Source organism: Lepisosteus oculatus, chromosome 14 (assembly GCF_040954835.1).
Source record: "Lepisosteus oculatus isolate fLepOcu1 chromosome 14, fLepOcu1.hap2, whole genome shotgun sequence".
In the NCBI taxonomy this organism is placed as follows: domain Eukaryota; kingdom Metazoa; phylum Chordata; class Actinopteri; order Semionotiformes; family Lepisosteidae; genus Lepisosteus; species Lepisosteus oculatus.
Window position 1 is genome coordinate 17,855,038 of NC_090709.1, and position 15,821 is coordinate 17,870,858.

The 15,821-nt window shown below is 38.3% G+C and overlaps 1 protein-coding gene and 1 pseudogene across 1 annotated transcript in view; both read left to right on the top strand.

The window, feature by feature from the left end:
• The window catches only part of LOC138242765 (zinc finger protein 850-like), a 409,608-nt gene that overhangs the window by 14,893 nt on the left and 378,894 nt on the right, over window positions 1-15,821 (top strand). The gene's annotated exons all lie outside the window — the stretch shown is intronic.
• On the top strand, window positions 10,222-10,330 carry LOC138219167 (5S ribosomal RNA; annotated as a pseudogene).

Sequence of the window (15,821 nt, forward strand, 5' to 3'; positions counted from 1 at the left end):
AGAAAGATTTACAGTAAATGTCTTAACTGTGCCTGTTTAAGTATTGAATATTTATATGGAATTTTACCACTGAAGGGAAATCTTAGTACCTGAGCATAAAAAGAATAGGAGCATACTGTAATGCGTGCGAAGGCCATAAACGATATTAATTTTGGAACTTAAACATACAGTATATGGCTGGTCTCGGTACTTTAAAGAAAACATACACACCAGTATTCCATTTCTCCCTAAACATTTTAAGCATCGAAGTCTTTAACTAACGTCATACCGGAGTCAACAAGCATACTTTTAGAATTTGATTAAAAGGGAATATAATATGGAATCGCGTATCTAAAGAAATTTATAACGATATATTCATGTACCGCAACACAAGAATAGTACACGCTGTACATTGTCTGTTGATAATGTTTCTGTAGTGCTTTTTCAGCACTCTCCATGTGACCTTGCTGGTGGCGCAGTGGGTTAGGTTCTTGACTCCTATGTCACCTTGTCTGTGATCAAATCGTGCTGGAGCCATGACTTGTTTTTTAACAAACATTTCTTTGAAAAAATGAAATGTTTCCCTGAGTCAGAGATTAAATAAAACCTCACTCGCACCAAACAAATTTATATTTCTAAATATCACAACATGATCGAATTTAAGTCATTTTAATAACAATGAATAGTCACCTAGGCGTTACAATATAAACATTTATATTGATTTAAATCGCATTTTGATTTAAATTGCAAACACGTGTTTAAATATATGTGTTTTTTTGATTCACAATCAGACAAATGCAACATAAATTGATATTTTTGTCTTCTAAGTATCTTAATAAATTTTCAGCATAGCTTTCTCCCCGTTTAGATTTATTTTTCTTGGGATCTTGGGATCAAACCTGGAAAGATTAGATTGTAATCGTTTTTATTTTTTAAATACATTTTAGAAAAGTGTAATCTATACTAAAAAGCTGTACACCACCTGCTATAAAGATACATATTGTAATACTTTTGGGTTCAGATAGGACAGACACAAGAACTCAGACTAAAATCAAAGTCTGTTAAAGCTTTGATTTTATATATCACCTTTAAAAGTGGCATCTCAAAGCAAATACCCAACACTGATTGTACCCATCTGTCATGCTAATAAAGCACCTTGAATTGAATTGAGAGGGGGGGGGGGAGGGCGAGCGAGAGAGAGAGCGAGAGAGCACAGCCAGGACAGACAAGCATCGCATATCTAAGGAAATAGCAGTTTAACCTTGTTCATGCACAAACAGTGGCATGTTACATTATTAATTTGGGTGTCTCCTCTTGCCAGAAAGCTATAAATTGCATTTTGAGTGCGGTTTTTGACTTTTTTTAAATTGCAACCCGTAAATAAAATTGATACTGTTTAGACTTCTAATTATTTTAAACTGTATTACAGGAGCACAATGCACAATGCAACGTAAATTGCATAAATGCACTTGGAATCTGTCCAAGCCCTACTTTGTCAGGCATTTTCTTTTATTGTAACGGACATAAAACCTCCCTTGCTTTTAACAGATTTTCATACGAAACTACGAAAATTATTTAAACTTATCATTCAACAGAGCTCGAAATATCACAAGTATCCTCAAGAGCACAGACTGTATTAAAAGTATGCTAGTGAAAAACTTGTATACTTTAGATATTTTTTTCTGAACGGGGGAAAATCTGATCATGTTTCTCTATAACAATAATAAAAAACATTATTTTACATATCACCTTTATGTGATATCACCTTAAGGACAGCACAAACAAGGGTTAATTGCACAATGGACTGTGCAAAGAAATTTAAAATAGTCTTCTTTAGGTGTGAGGGCAGGAGTGGATCGCAACAGGCATAATCAACAAATTAGGAAAACAAAGAACAGGATAGGTGAGACGTGTATCCAGAATGCGAGTGATCAGAAAAAGGAACAGCTGTTACACCCAGGTTTTACGCTCTCTCTACGCTCTCTCTCTCTAATCTAAGTGGTGAGAAAGCTGTGCTCAATTATAATTAAGGGACTTTAAAGTAAAAAGAGATGCTTCATATTGCTTGACTAATTTTAAAAACTAAGTTATAAATGCAGATGCTCTCTCTTAATATCTCATATCTAATATCTTTTGAGGCTGTACAGTATGCATTACAATATAAACATTTACTGTCAACCTTTAAATCAACAATTGATTTAAAGACAATCTGTCAAAGCGCAAGGAAACCTATTACTTGATTCTTATGGACTCCCAGTCCCGCCAGGGGTTAAAAAATAACATGGAATCGTGTATCTAAAGAAATAACAGAATACAGTAACTATGTTCATGCACCAACAATAGCATGTTACATTATTAATTTGGGGGTCTCCTCTTGCTAGAAAGTGCTAAATTGCATTTTGCCTCAACACTCCATACTCAACAACGATAATTCACAAACAGCCAGAACATGTAACTCCACATTCCCAAATAGACCTCATTTCCATAGCCCCACCCCTTATGCACACCCAACATCCCTCCCCTGTTCTCTCTCTCTGCTGGCGTTTGTAATCATTTTTATTTTTAAATACATTTTAGCAAAGTCATGTATTTTAAAAATCTTAAGATTTCTTTATTTATGTCTTTAGTGGTTTCATTAGTGACAAAGGCCAAACTTTCTTGGAAAAATGTCTTTTATGTAAACCATGTTTGCTATTAATTCATTTAGGGCTAGAATATGTTCATTGTCTTCCAACGAAAGAAGGGTTCCTTCAAAACATTAAATATATATACATACTGTATACAGTACAGTTTGCATACGTTAATATGTTTATGTTCCTAAATCAATCTCTTGAGCATGTGAAAGGCATGGTGAATCGATTCTCAAAAATTACTGTACTTTGCATGATTGGAAACCAATGCGTGATTGCGAAATGCTGTGGTGTTACTTTAACAAAGACGGTCAATGAAAAAAATAATGTGGACCAGGGCAATACTTTGAGTTTACAGCTTGTCCAAGGTCATTCATTATTAATACTATTAGTAATATTTTCGTTAAAGACTTTGATGGCGACAGCTCAAACATGAGAGGTTGAGCTTTATTAGCTCACCTTGCGGAAATTCCGGATACCATTATTTTGCTTGCGGTATTATAGGAGAATTTACGGAAACTCACGGTAGAATGCATAAAGCGCACCGCAAAATAATTTTGAATGGCTGCATCTGTATCTGTGCAACCTTTATGGAGGGTGACCACACTCAAAAGAATCATAGATTCGATCACAAGCATCTAAAAATGAGCATGAGAAAATGACATCACACTATAAGGCTGAATGGCGCAAATTCTCCTGTTCCTTCTGCAGCAAATGTGTGTTTTTTGCTTCTTAACACTGAGATAGTTGGAGATATTTGGCAGCAGTGGGATTCCAACTAACACCCCCAAAGAGACTAGAGCTTTAATCCACCTCTGAATTAAAAACTGGGTGACTTGTAAGGGTGGTAGGAGAGGAAAGGAATAAATGCTTCTTTTTTGGACAAAGTCTTTATCTACTAAAAGAAGGAAAGAAATATTTGATTATTATTTTTTCACCAGTTGTTTTGATCAAATTATTGTAATGCAGTGCCATATTAAGGTATAATATGTACATGAACGTCATGTCTGAGTCGATGATGGCAGCTGAGTATCGCTGGAGGACAGTTCATCATGAGTGGGCAAGCCTGCATAATGAGGGAGAAGAGATCGGCCTTTCTGACGCAGTGTCCAGTGACACTAACCTTCTGTCCTACTGTTCTCTGCTAATGTAGAGGGTGAATGTTTATTTAGGTGAATGTAAGGTTTCATTCTTGTAAAATATTTCCGAGCACTTTTTTTGTTGCTGAAAATTAATCTTGTGCATTTGAATGAATTCACCTTGTCACCTTATTCTATACATTGTTTCATCAGATTAGAACATTTAGAGAAGCTCAATTGCATTTATGAATTGCATTGTGATAGTATTTCTTTCCGTTTAAATACTTCAGTCAAAAATGTAGAGAAGGTGCTCCTGTTTTCACCATTATAAGAACTGTGATGCACCAGTAATATTTACTCTCATAAAAGTATTGTAATTGTATTGTTCTCTTACAATCTTGAGTGACACAAACCTTCTGTTTTACTGCACTACACTTCTCCAGAGGCCAGTTCAGCACACAAGGATCCTCAGTCAAACAAACACTGCAATCGCTTGATAAACGCCATTTCTCATCCTTTCTCTTAGTGTCGGTGCTACTATTGTATGCAAAGGAGGCGACTTGACAATTAAATCTTAAAGAGAGTCTTCATGAAGGTGTGTGTCGGCAAGCTCTCCACTGGCAATTGACTGGGCTTGTGAAGAAACCAATCTCATTCAACAACCATACAAATTGCACAACTTAAGGTACATGAAGCGAAATCCGTGAGCTGATTGACACAAAACAATGTCACTTCACATTATCTGCAAAGTTGTTTTGCTTGTCTGACCACCTCTTCCTACTTTACAGTGAGCACATATATTTCAGTTTCTTTCCCCCATGTGGAGATGTATCCACTGCCAAAACTGCTGTCTGATTATTTAAATTATCTGTAAAACTGTTACATGACTTCATCTAATTGTAAATTTATAAGACGGTCTGTGAGAGCTGTGAATCTGACTGAGAAGAGAATAATGATTTTTTATTCTGCCTGAGAATTTTCCTGAGAATTTTTCCTGAGAATTTTTCTTCTTTTCCAAGTGGTGTTACATCCTCTTCAGATACTCTGCAAAGACTGCCAGAGAGAAGAGGAGAGAGAGATGGACAGATAAGAGCACACACAGCAAGAGACACATACGTCTTGATTTACTTTGAAGCAAGTGTTCATTTCTTTTCTGGAACAAGTTGTTTCTGAACTTCAAGAAATTCATACAACTTCTGAAAGATAAAATACAAATCTTGCTTCTCAGGACAGAAGAAATGCTGCAAACAAATGCCAGTGATTTGTGAAAAGCAATGGGAATGTGTCCCTGTGCAGCTGTTAAACAAAGGGCTGATGGGTCAAACGCACTCAGGGACGCGCTTCAGATTGTGATGATGTAAACATAATCTCCGCTAAAAATTGAAGGGATTTCTTCGCAAACCCTCTTGAATGTTGCAGGAAATCTTCGTGTTTTACTTGTGTGCAACTACAACAGGTAAACAAATAAGTACCTAAGTCAATGTCCAAGAAAACCATCTTCACGTGTGGAATTTTTCTTTAACTGGCTGTTGGGAGAATTCATTTATACACCCGTTGTATCCTTAGCAAAAATATTTTAAAATTAGAACACAGATTTGTTGGAGAACTTGACAATCCTTGACAATCATTATTAAATGAGCATTATACAAATGTGCGTTGATATTTTTAATATGTACCTTAATTGTAATATATATACACATAATTGCTTTGATATGGATGTTAATTTGAAGGAATTGAGGAAACTATGAAGATACATTTGGGCATCTGCTATTGGTAAAGAGGAAAGAGTACCTTAAGTGTGAAGCTTGCATACACACGAGAGACAAAATCAGTTTAAATTCACTTCATTAAATTGATGGTGTGCTAAATCAATCGTGCATAAAGTGTACATAGCAGAGGATGGTTTCGATCCATCAACCTCTGGGTTATGGGCCCAGCATGCTTCCACTGCGCCACTCAGCTGATAGCTGCCATATAGGGATTCAACACAACTGCTCTATCTTTGCTTTCTAAAAGTGCGCCAGAGATGAAAAGTCTAAACGGCAAACGCAGACGTCACTTTGAGCACTTGGTCTTTTATAGTACAAATCATCACCCGCTGCTCTACATGGGCGTGTCTTCAATATCGTTGAGAACCAAACCTTCTGCTTTCCGAGGCAACTGATTCTTTCCTCGTTAATTCCCAAATCTTCAATGAGAATCAGTGAAACGAAAATCAAACACATGTACACACTCGCGTCCTAACTTGAAAGAAAAATCTACACCCACTTTATAATACTGAAAATGATTCAGGAAGTACAGCAAAGTTCTAAAACCAGCGAATGCATCTGCATAAATAAAATGTCATTTTTTCAAAAGTAAAATCTTCAGCTTTGAAAGATTGCCATCCATATATTTTCGTTTTTCTCTTTTTTTACATAACACGCTTTCGAGAAACAAACTGTCTTTTAATTAAGGCTTCATTAGAAAATGTGTATCTTGGTTTGTTAAGTTAAAATCGGCACATCCCAGTAGGCAAAAGATGTAGAATATACGACTATTAAATGCATACCTTAGACGTGTAAATGTGCTCCGTAACTGGTCTAGAATGAAATTCTAATATACGAATATCGTTATACGTCAATTAGACATCTATGATTATAGATCATAGACCATACATAAATGGTTGGAGTTCTATTATACGGATACATTTAGAAGACTATTATACATATATAGATCCAGCCATTCAAAATGCGCGGGCGATACCGCATTATTTTCCGGTACGCTGTACGCAGTCTACCGCAAGCTAGACTGCGTACCGCGAGTTACCGGTAAATACCGCTAGTTACCGTAAATTCTCCTATAATACGACAAGCAAAATAATAGTATCCGGAATTTCCGCAAGGTGGAGCTAATAAAGCTCAACCTCTCATGTTTGAGCTGTGGCCATCAGTCTTTAACAAAGATATTACTAATAGTATTAATAATGAATGACCTTGGACAAGCTGTAAGTGTAAACTCAAAGTATTGCCCTGGTCAACATTCTTTTTTTCATTGACCGTCTTTGTAAAAGTAACACCACAGCATTTTGCAATCACTCATTTGTTTCCAATCATGCAAAGTACAGTAATTCACCATGCCTTTCACATGCTCATAAAAGAGATTGATTTAGGAACATAAACATATTACCGTATGCAAACTGTACTGTATACAGTATGTATATGTATATTTAATGTCTTAACTTTGCCCGTTTAAGTATTGAATATTCATATCTAATTTTACCACTGAAGGGAAATCTTAGCTGAGCATAAAAAGAATAGGAGCATACTGCAACGCGTGTGAAGGCCATAAACGATATTAATTTTGGAACATAAACATACAGTATATGGCTGGTCTCGGTACTTTAAAGAAAACATACACGAAACATGGTTTCATTATGACCAGAATCGGTCTTGAGATATTTTTAACTTGATTTATAGTATTTGAGAGGTATGTCTTAACACCGATACTACAGTACGTAAATACTGCTCACGTATATGTTTCTAGGTTTATATTATGCATTTCATACGGTCAAATTACTTTTGAGCAACTAATAAGAAGCGCGAAATGGTATGCGTTTTAGTTTCGTTTTGTGCTGGGACTCTGCTTTTAACAATGTCCCCGTGGATTGATTAGAGATATCAAGTACATACATGTCATTTTTTAAATGTTGTAGTTCGTCTTGTAAAAATGTTACGAGTACATCATCTATCAACAACTACACAGGTTCTGTTTCCATATTGCGGATTTTGGTTACGTAATATTATTTTCTAGATTTCACGTTGTGAATATATGATTTGGGCAAACAGAGCCGCAAAGAAGTACATTATGGGTTGTTGTTTTGTTTTTTTTGCAGTTTTATCTAGAACAAGCAATGCTTAAACCTTTGTCTGATTCTTGTGAAACTATCCACATGACAGTTACAGTACCTAGGAGTACGCTGGGCAAACGTTCCGAGGTCAAATTCTTCCAGCACGGGGGTACCTTTAAAGTTGAGACGACGGCACCAAAATTTTTTGGCGCGCCTTCTCTTTAAAGCCCTGGCCAAATATGAAGACAGTACGTACAGTTATAATTCAAACGGAATTAAAAACTACACATCCCAGTTACCATGGTGGTGCTTGTGATCATTGCGTTTAACCAACGAAACAGGGCGAAAAATCAGTCACATGACTTTGGGGCAGAGTTTCGAAAGCTTAACCTATCAGCAACAAAGCGAAATTTACACGATAGGCTACCTCAAACTGTCATTTACACGACTGTGTATGTCGCTTAAGCCACTCCTATTTGGCATTTTAGTTATGGAGGCGAGAAGACGCCCCCCCCCCCCCCTCTATGGGTGTCTGATTTGCCGCCATCTTTAACCGCTTCGTGTCCGAACGGTAGTAGCTATGCATACGAAATAAAGTTCATCCCAGCTACAAAACATATATTTTTGTGGTAAGAGGGAGCAAAACATCAGTAATTACTGCTATTAATTAGTGTACGATTTATAGTTGAAATCTGAGCCTAAATGTAAAGTTAAAATCTCGACAAAGCAATGTAGGAAATACAGAGAAAAGAAATCCTTTCTGACATCTAAAATCAGTTTCGATCAAGGTCTCTAAAACGAACAAGAAAAAGAGGATTTTCGGAGGGCAATTACGCTGTATTTATATAGGATAAGTGATTTATGAGCAATCTAATTTCTTGTTCGTTTAAAACAGTGAAATGTCAGCTGCAAAAGATCGCACCAGAAACAGCACTCTCTCTGCCTGTCATAGACGTTGTAGCAGCAATGCTTGTTAATAAGACATAATTAAGCGTTGGTATGCTCCTAAAGGAGGCCCCATCTCACCCTCCATCTCTGTGGTGCAGCCACAGAGAAAGAATTCATGCAGGCTGATTTAAGATGTTTTCTTTTGATAAGAAACAAGCTCCCAGACGGGGATGCAATTGGCTAAGCCTGGCTATCATGATCAGCCTGTCAGCTGGTTTGGTGTTCGTGCCGGGAAATTCCAAATCCAAACACAGTGGATAAGTAAACCCCATGTTCTACATTGCGTCTCGAGAATTCAATTGTACCTCAACACAAGTTGTTATCAATTTAATTCATGAGTAATGTATTTACTTCCGAGTTTAGAGTAACAGTGGGTAATAACACTGATTAGCGATTTGGTAACCGAACGATATATATTGACATATATTCTCTGTTGTGTATCTCTTTGTGTTTGAATCTCTTCGAGATTATATACCTTGTATATTGATAACCCTCACAGTAAGGTCTGCCGCTCGTATCCAGGCAGACTAATATATGTTTGGTGCACAGTTTATATTAATAAATGTATCCCGTGTATTGAACCCGTGTGTGTGCGTTGTTAGTTGTTCTGACGATTGATTTTCTAAAAGCCCCAACGAACAACCTCGTGATTACTGCTACAATTAATAATTGTCTCAGTAAACCCATCAAACCACTACAACATGCAGGTACATTCAGCTCCCGCGGGAACGAGTCATTTGTTATTTTCTTTTCAAGTGCAGGGAGCCGAGTAATCCTTTGCTTGTATCGTTTCTCCCCGGTGACTAGATCTCACCCTGCGACTCTCGACTGGGCTCACCCACGGCAGCCCAGCAGGTGTGAGCCTAGCCGGCACCCGGATGGGAGATTCCCCCCGGAAAAGCTCAGGTTGCTGCTGCTCCTGCAAGAGGTGTGACTGGGACCAGTAGGGAGCGCTCACCCTGCGGTCTGATTGGCTTTCTTATGCCCCAGCATCTTGATGGCGACACTCTGCTGCACAAACAGGCGCCGTCCTTCGGGGGAGGCGTAATACCGAGGTCCCGACCCTCCTTGGCCATTAAGAAATCCCAGGGCGTCTCTCAAAAAGAGACACCGGGGGTGTCACTCTGGTGTTAGTGTTCCCCTTTACCAATCAGTCGGGGTCTCCTCCTAATCCCCGTCTCATATGTAACAATCAATGACGAGGCCCCCCTGTCCCGCGATATTGTACTTGTCTCCTGGCCGCTGGCTGGCGCCGTGAGATATAGTTCTCACACAAGAGACCGGGGGCAGAGCGCGAACGCGGTCCCCCGCCCCCCACAAAGTGTGCGCTCCAGGTTCCCTCTCGGGGCTCTGCAACACAGCGGAAAGGCAGCGAGAAGGAGCCTCTTGCTCTGACGGTGCAAGGCCACAAGAGGGCGGAGGCGCCGCGCGCCCGTCCGACGTGTTGGACTGGTGCGCTTTATGTGCTGAAATAAACACGCGACAGCCAAGAAATGTTTTCAGAGTGCTGTGCACTGGAGGTTTTTGTCTTGTGAAGACTTGCCTTGTGCTCCTCCGAGCAGTTTGTTTGTTCTCCTCCAGTGCGGGACAAGCCAACACAAGGGAGCACATTCGCCAACATCCAGGTACGCAATGCGATTTGGAAAGAAGCTCCTTTCCAAAGAGTTGCACACGAACGATCCTTCAGTCCCGCTCGGGGGGCACGGAGCCCCAGCCACACACAGCTTCAAGTAGCGAGTCAGGTGCCACAGCTTTCGCTTGCGGCTACACCACCCTGAACGTGCCTGATCTTGGAAGATAAGCAGGGTTGGGCCTGGTTAGTACTTGGATGGGAGACTTTCTGGGATTACCAGGTGCTGCAAGCTTCTGCTCTCTCCCCCAGCAGGGGTCGACGTTGGTACCGTAGGCGCTGGGAGGAAAACCTGGAGGATGGAAAGGTGATCTATACAGATGCAGCCATTCAAAATGGGTGAGGTATTTTGTGGCATACCGCGACATGCCCACCGGGGCATCACGCATAACTATCCGGCGTCGCCTTGTAAAACCGCCAGGGGGAGCTTAACCTCTCATGTACAGCATTTGAGCCTTTAATTTTGAACTGTGTATTACAGCATGTTAATCATCAGTCATTAAAATGTTGGTATATTTTATGAAAGCAAGATTGCTCAGTTGGACAAAAGTACACAACCTACCTTTATCAGAAATATTTATGCATCAAAGCCTTTACTGAAAATATTACTAATAGTATTAATAATGGATGACTTTGGACAAGCTGTATACTCAAAGTATAATTTCTTTAGCACATTTGTACAAGCACTTGGAATCTGTCCAAGCCATACTTTGTCAGGCATTTTGTTTTACTTCAACGGGCATAAAAACTTCCTTGCTTTTAACAGGGCGTTTCATAATTTCTAACTACGAAAATGATTTAAAATGCGACACCTATCATGAAAAGAAAAAAATACACACCAGTATTCCATTTCTCCCTAAACATTGTAAGCTTCGAAGTCTTTAACTAACGTGATACCGGAGTCAACAAGCATACTTTTAGAATTTGATTAAAAGGGAATATAATATGGAATCGCGTATCTCAAGAATTTAATAACGGTATGATTATATCCGTGTACTGCGGCAGGGCTGTGTAGGGCTGTTTCGCCTGCCTGCTTATGCGAGCTGTCTTGTAGCCTACTGGTCTAGGTGCGTGACTCCCAACTGGTATGTTGTGTGTTCAAATCCAGCTGGTGCTGGACCTTTCAGTTTTATTTATTTATTTTTTAATCGCGTAACATAAACATATTACCGTATGCAAACTGTACTGTATACAATATGTATATGTATATTTAATGTCTTAACTGTGCCCGTTTAAGTATTGAATATTCATATCTAATTTTACCACTGAAGGGAAATCTTAACATAAACATACAGTATATGGCTGGTCTCGGTACTTTAAAGAAAAAAATACGCACCAGTATTCCATTTCTCCCTAAACATTGTAAGCTTCGAATGAAACCACTAAATAAAGACATAAATATAGAAATCTTAAGATTTGTTTTATTTAATGTTGGTAGCAGGATGAACTGTCAGAGTGTATATTTTGTCGCAAAGTTGCTACAAGATGTTAACAGTGAAAAAGGTATTTAGAAATGAGTTATTTCAAGATGAATAAGAAAACATACACGAAACATGGTTTCATTACGACCAGAATCGGTCTTGAGATATTTTTAACTTGATTTACAGTATTTGAGAGGTATGTCTTAACACCGATACTACAGTGCTTAAGTACTGCTCACATATATGTTTCTAGGTTTATATTATGCATTTCATACGGTCAAATTACTTTTGAGCAACTAATAAGAAGCGCGAAACGGTATGCGTTTTAGTTTCGTTTTGTGCTGGAACCCGTGGATTGATTAGAGATATCAAGTACATACAAGTCATTTTTTAAATGTTGTAGTTCGTCTTGAAAAAATGTAACGAGTACATCATCTATCAACAATTACACAGGTTCTGTTTCCATATTGCGGATTTTGGTTAGGTACAGTATTATCAAATCCAGTGGCGCTGTGTGTTACTTTACTGAGTCCCATGTCACATGGTCTGTGATTGAAACCTGTAAAACCGGTTTAATTCGTCACAGCCAGCACTCTTCAGGTGTGAGGGTCTTCTGCTCAGAATGAAACGCTAAAATGTTTGTGTATATTCTAATGGTAGTGGGGGCAGGGTGTGTGGGAACAGGTTTGGTTGAAATTGCATTGGAGATCTATGTTCTTCACACCTGAAACATTTTCTCTGAAAGGATTTTCTTCGCAGTTTAACCGATCTTGTTACAGCACGTTACAGTTGACTATTATTAACCATATTAATTTTAAGTGCTTAATGCCATTTTTTTGACCATGCACGAATATTCTTAAGTCCATATCTTCACAAGGGAATCAGTGCGAATTGCAATACTAATTAAATTAAAACTACTAACTACTAACTAATACTAGCTAATTAAAACAAACCAGAAACGTGTCGTTCTGTCTAATGACATTACATTAATTTTGTTACGTTATACATTTTAGAAACGTTTCATCCATACAAACACCACAAAACTATTTTCGATTGTATTTCTGAATAGTATGTTACACTTAGTTCACTGTTTTAAAAACATCTAATTAAGAAAGTTAGGTGTTACCATAAACTATTAGCAATCAATAATATAAGAATTTAGCACTGTAATAAGCTGTTGCACTTTCCCCCGCATCTTGTAAAAATATATTTTCATTGTTCAAATATACATTAAGTCTGACTATCATATAATAAGTTAAATACAAAACTAAAGAAAAAATAGGGTTAAATATAATTCAAAATATTTTGCTAACAATGTTAACTGTTTATGAATAATAAAATGTATTAACTAAGAAGTAGGATGGCACAGTTGTTAGTATGTTTTTTGTTTTGTTTCTTTTTCATAAATACAACAGTAGTACCTGATGTCTCAGTGGCTTTCAAAATTAAATTATGCATGCAAACCTGTGAACTAAAAAGATAACTAAGATATCCATCCATTTATAATGGTGGCAAAGTGGTTAACATTGCTATCTTGCAGCACTGGGGTCCTAGGTTCAATTCCTGCCATCCTGTGTGTGTGGGGTTTACATGTTCTCTCTGGGGTACATGGTATTTCTCCATATGTGTGATATGACTCCCTCTCGCACTCCAAAACATACTGGTAAGTTAATTGGTTTATGGGAAAATTGGCCCTGGTGTGTGTGTGTTTGTGTCTGTCTGTCCTGTGATGGACTGGCGCTATGTCCAGGGTGTATTCTGCCTTGTGTCCGTTGCTTACTGGGATAGGCTCCAAATCCTCTGTACTGGATAAAGAGATTAGAAATGGATGGAAGTAAAGGCACTGTGTGGATGGAACTATACACAGTGTTAGAAACCCACTATGAAATGGCAGCATCTCACTGAGAATAAAATATCTCATAGTGCTGGCTTAAGGAAACAGCCTTTCCACTTCTCTTGCACATCAGTATCCATACCTAGTTATTTAAACAAATTGCCTCTAATTATAAACATCTTAATATGCTGGCTCTGTGGATCCGCATCAGCTATGTTTGCCCATTCCTTCAATTCATGTGCATCCAACACACAGTTCAATGCCAGCAACTACACATTATCTAAAATATAATCCTTATTTCAGTATCTATGTAAACATATAGTCTGTTAACTTCATCATCTTCATCAAAAGTATGCCTAACCCCATTAGGAAGTGTTCTTGTTATAAGTGTATTCCTCAGCTTTCCCCAAATTATCTTCTTCTCGCCAACATCTCTAGTCTTTTATCCTGCAATAACTCAGCCAACACTTAAATCTCCAAAAGCTGCTTGTGTTTATTTCTTTAAATCACAAATATCATGTGTAAATACTGGCCATGTAATACTCTGCATTGTGGAATAATAGTTTATTTTAAAGGGAACTAGAGAAACTAAGAACTAGAGAAATCAAGAAAGGCTTTTTTTCTAGAATTAATAAATGCACATCCTGTTCACTGGGGAAATTAAATCCACACTGAGCAATCTTCAATATGTTCAGAATATGACAGCAAGAATCCTATCAGGGATGCATTATACCTGTTTTCAAGTCCTTGCAATGGTTACCTATCAGATTTCGAGTCAACTTCAAAATCCTTATTCTCCTTATATACTGTCCTACAACTGTTATTATTGATCACCAAATTATTGTACTTGACATGACTTCATTCAGCCTTTCTTGAACGTCTATGACAGGCAGAGAGAGTGCTGTTTCTGGTGCGATCTTTTGCAGCTGACATTTCACTGTTTTAAACGAACAAGAAATTAGATTGCTCATAAATCACTTATTCTATATAAACACAACGTAATTGCCCTCCGAAAATCCTATTTTTCTTGTTCGTTTTAGAGACCTTGATCGAAATTGATTTTAGATGTCAGAAAGGATTTATTTTCTCTGTATTTCCTACATTGCTTTGTCGAGATTTTAAATTTATATCTAACTTTATATCTAGGCGTAGATTTCAACTATAAAACGTACAGTAATTAATAGCAGTAAATACTGATGTTTTGCGCCCTCCTACCACAAAAATATATGTTTTGTAGTTGGGATTAACTTTATTTCAAACGCGTAGCTACTCCGATTCAGACACCGAACAGTTAAAGATGGCGGCAAATCAGACACCCAGAGGGGGGGGGGGGGGGGCGTCTTCTCGCCTCCATAACTAAAATGCCAAATAGGAGTGGCTTAAGCGACATACACAGTCGTGTAACTGACAGTTTGAGGTAGCCTATCGTGTAAATTTCGCTTTGTTGCTGATAGGTTAAGCTTTTGAAACTCTGCCCCAAAGTCATGTGACTGATTTTTCGCCCTGTTTCGTTGGTTAAACGCAATGATCACAAGCAGCACCATGGTAACTGGGATGTGTAGTTTTTAATTCCGTTTATCATATTGGCTAGCTAATGTCCTCTCTTTGCTAGTTAGTGGCTGTGTTTCTGCGTTGGGTAGCAACGGGTGACTGTTCTCAGGCGGAAGATGTAAACAGCTTAATTTTCGTGTTAAATAATTTTTAAAAATTAAAATTCATTCTATACAGCAATCACTTATTTGGGTATTGTTTCATAAAACTTTCATGCTTAAAATGTTTAGGGAGAAATGGAAGACTGGTGTGTATTTTTTCTTTAAACTATCAAGACCAGCCATACACAGTACAGTTTATGTACATACAGTAATGTTTATGTTCCTAAATTAATATCGTTTATGACCTTCAGATGCGTTATGCTCCTCTTCTTTTTATGCTCAGCTACTAAAATTTCCCTTTAGTGGTAAAATTCCATATAAATATTCAAAACTAAGCGGATTGAAACGTGCACAGTAAAGACATTAAATTATTAAATCTTTTCACTACCAACCAATGCACCACGAGTGCCCCTGTCGGTCATTTTGGCCAGCCAATCACTTACCGCGGTGCCCTACGGTGCCCTGCGGGTTAGTTACTGAACCACGGGTTTTTAACGCTCATTTTGAATGGCTGCATCTGTATTTCACTTCAGCCTTTCACTCTTGCTTCCTTCCAATGAGGACGGAGCTGCGGGAGAAAGGGCGCTATAGAGGATTGCTGTGGAGAGCTGCTGCTGTGCTTTGACATCTGAGCTCTGTGGAAAACGATCTCAATACAATTCTGAAAAACGCGACTCCCCGAACGCCAGCCGAACAAGTCTCCACAGCCGAAGCGCTGTGTCTCTTTTCAGCTGGCGATAAACCTTTCCTCGATCCTTTGCGGACTTGTAAAACTGTTCATGATCAGAATAAAAAACGCTCACGCTAATACACAAGCAC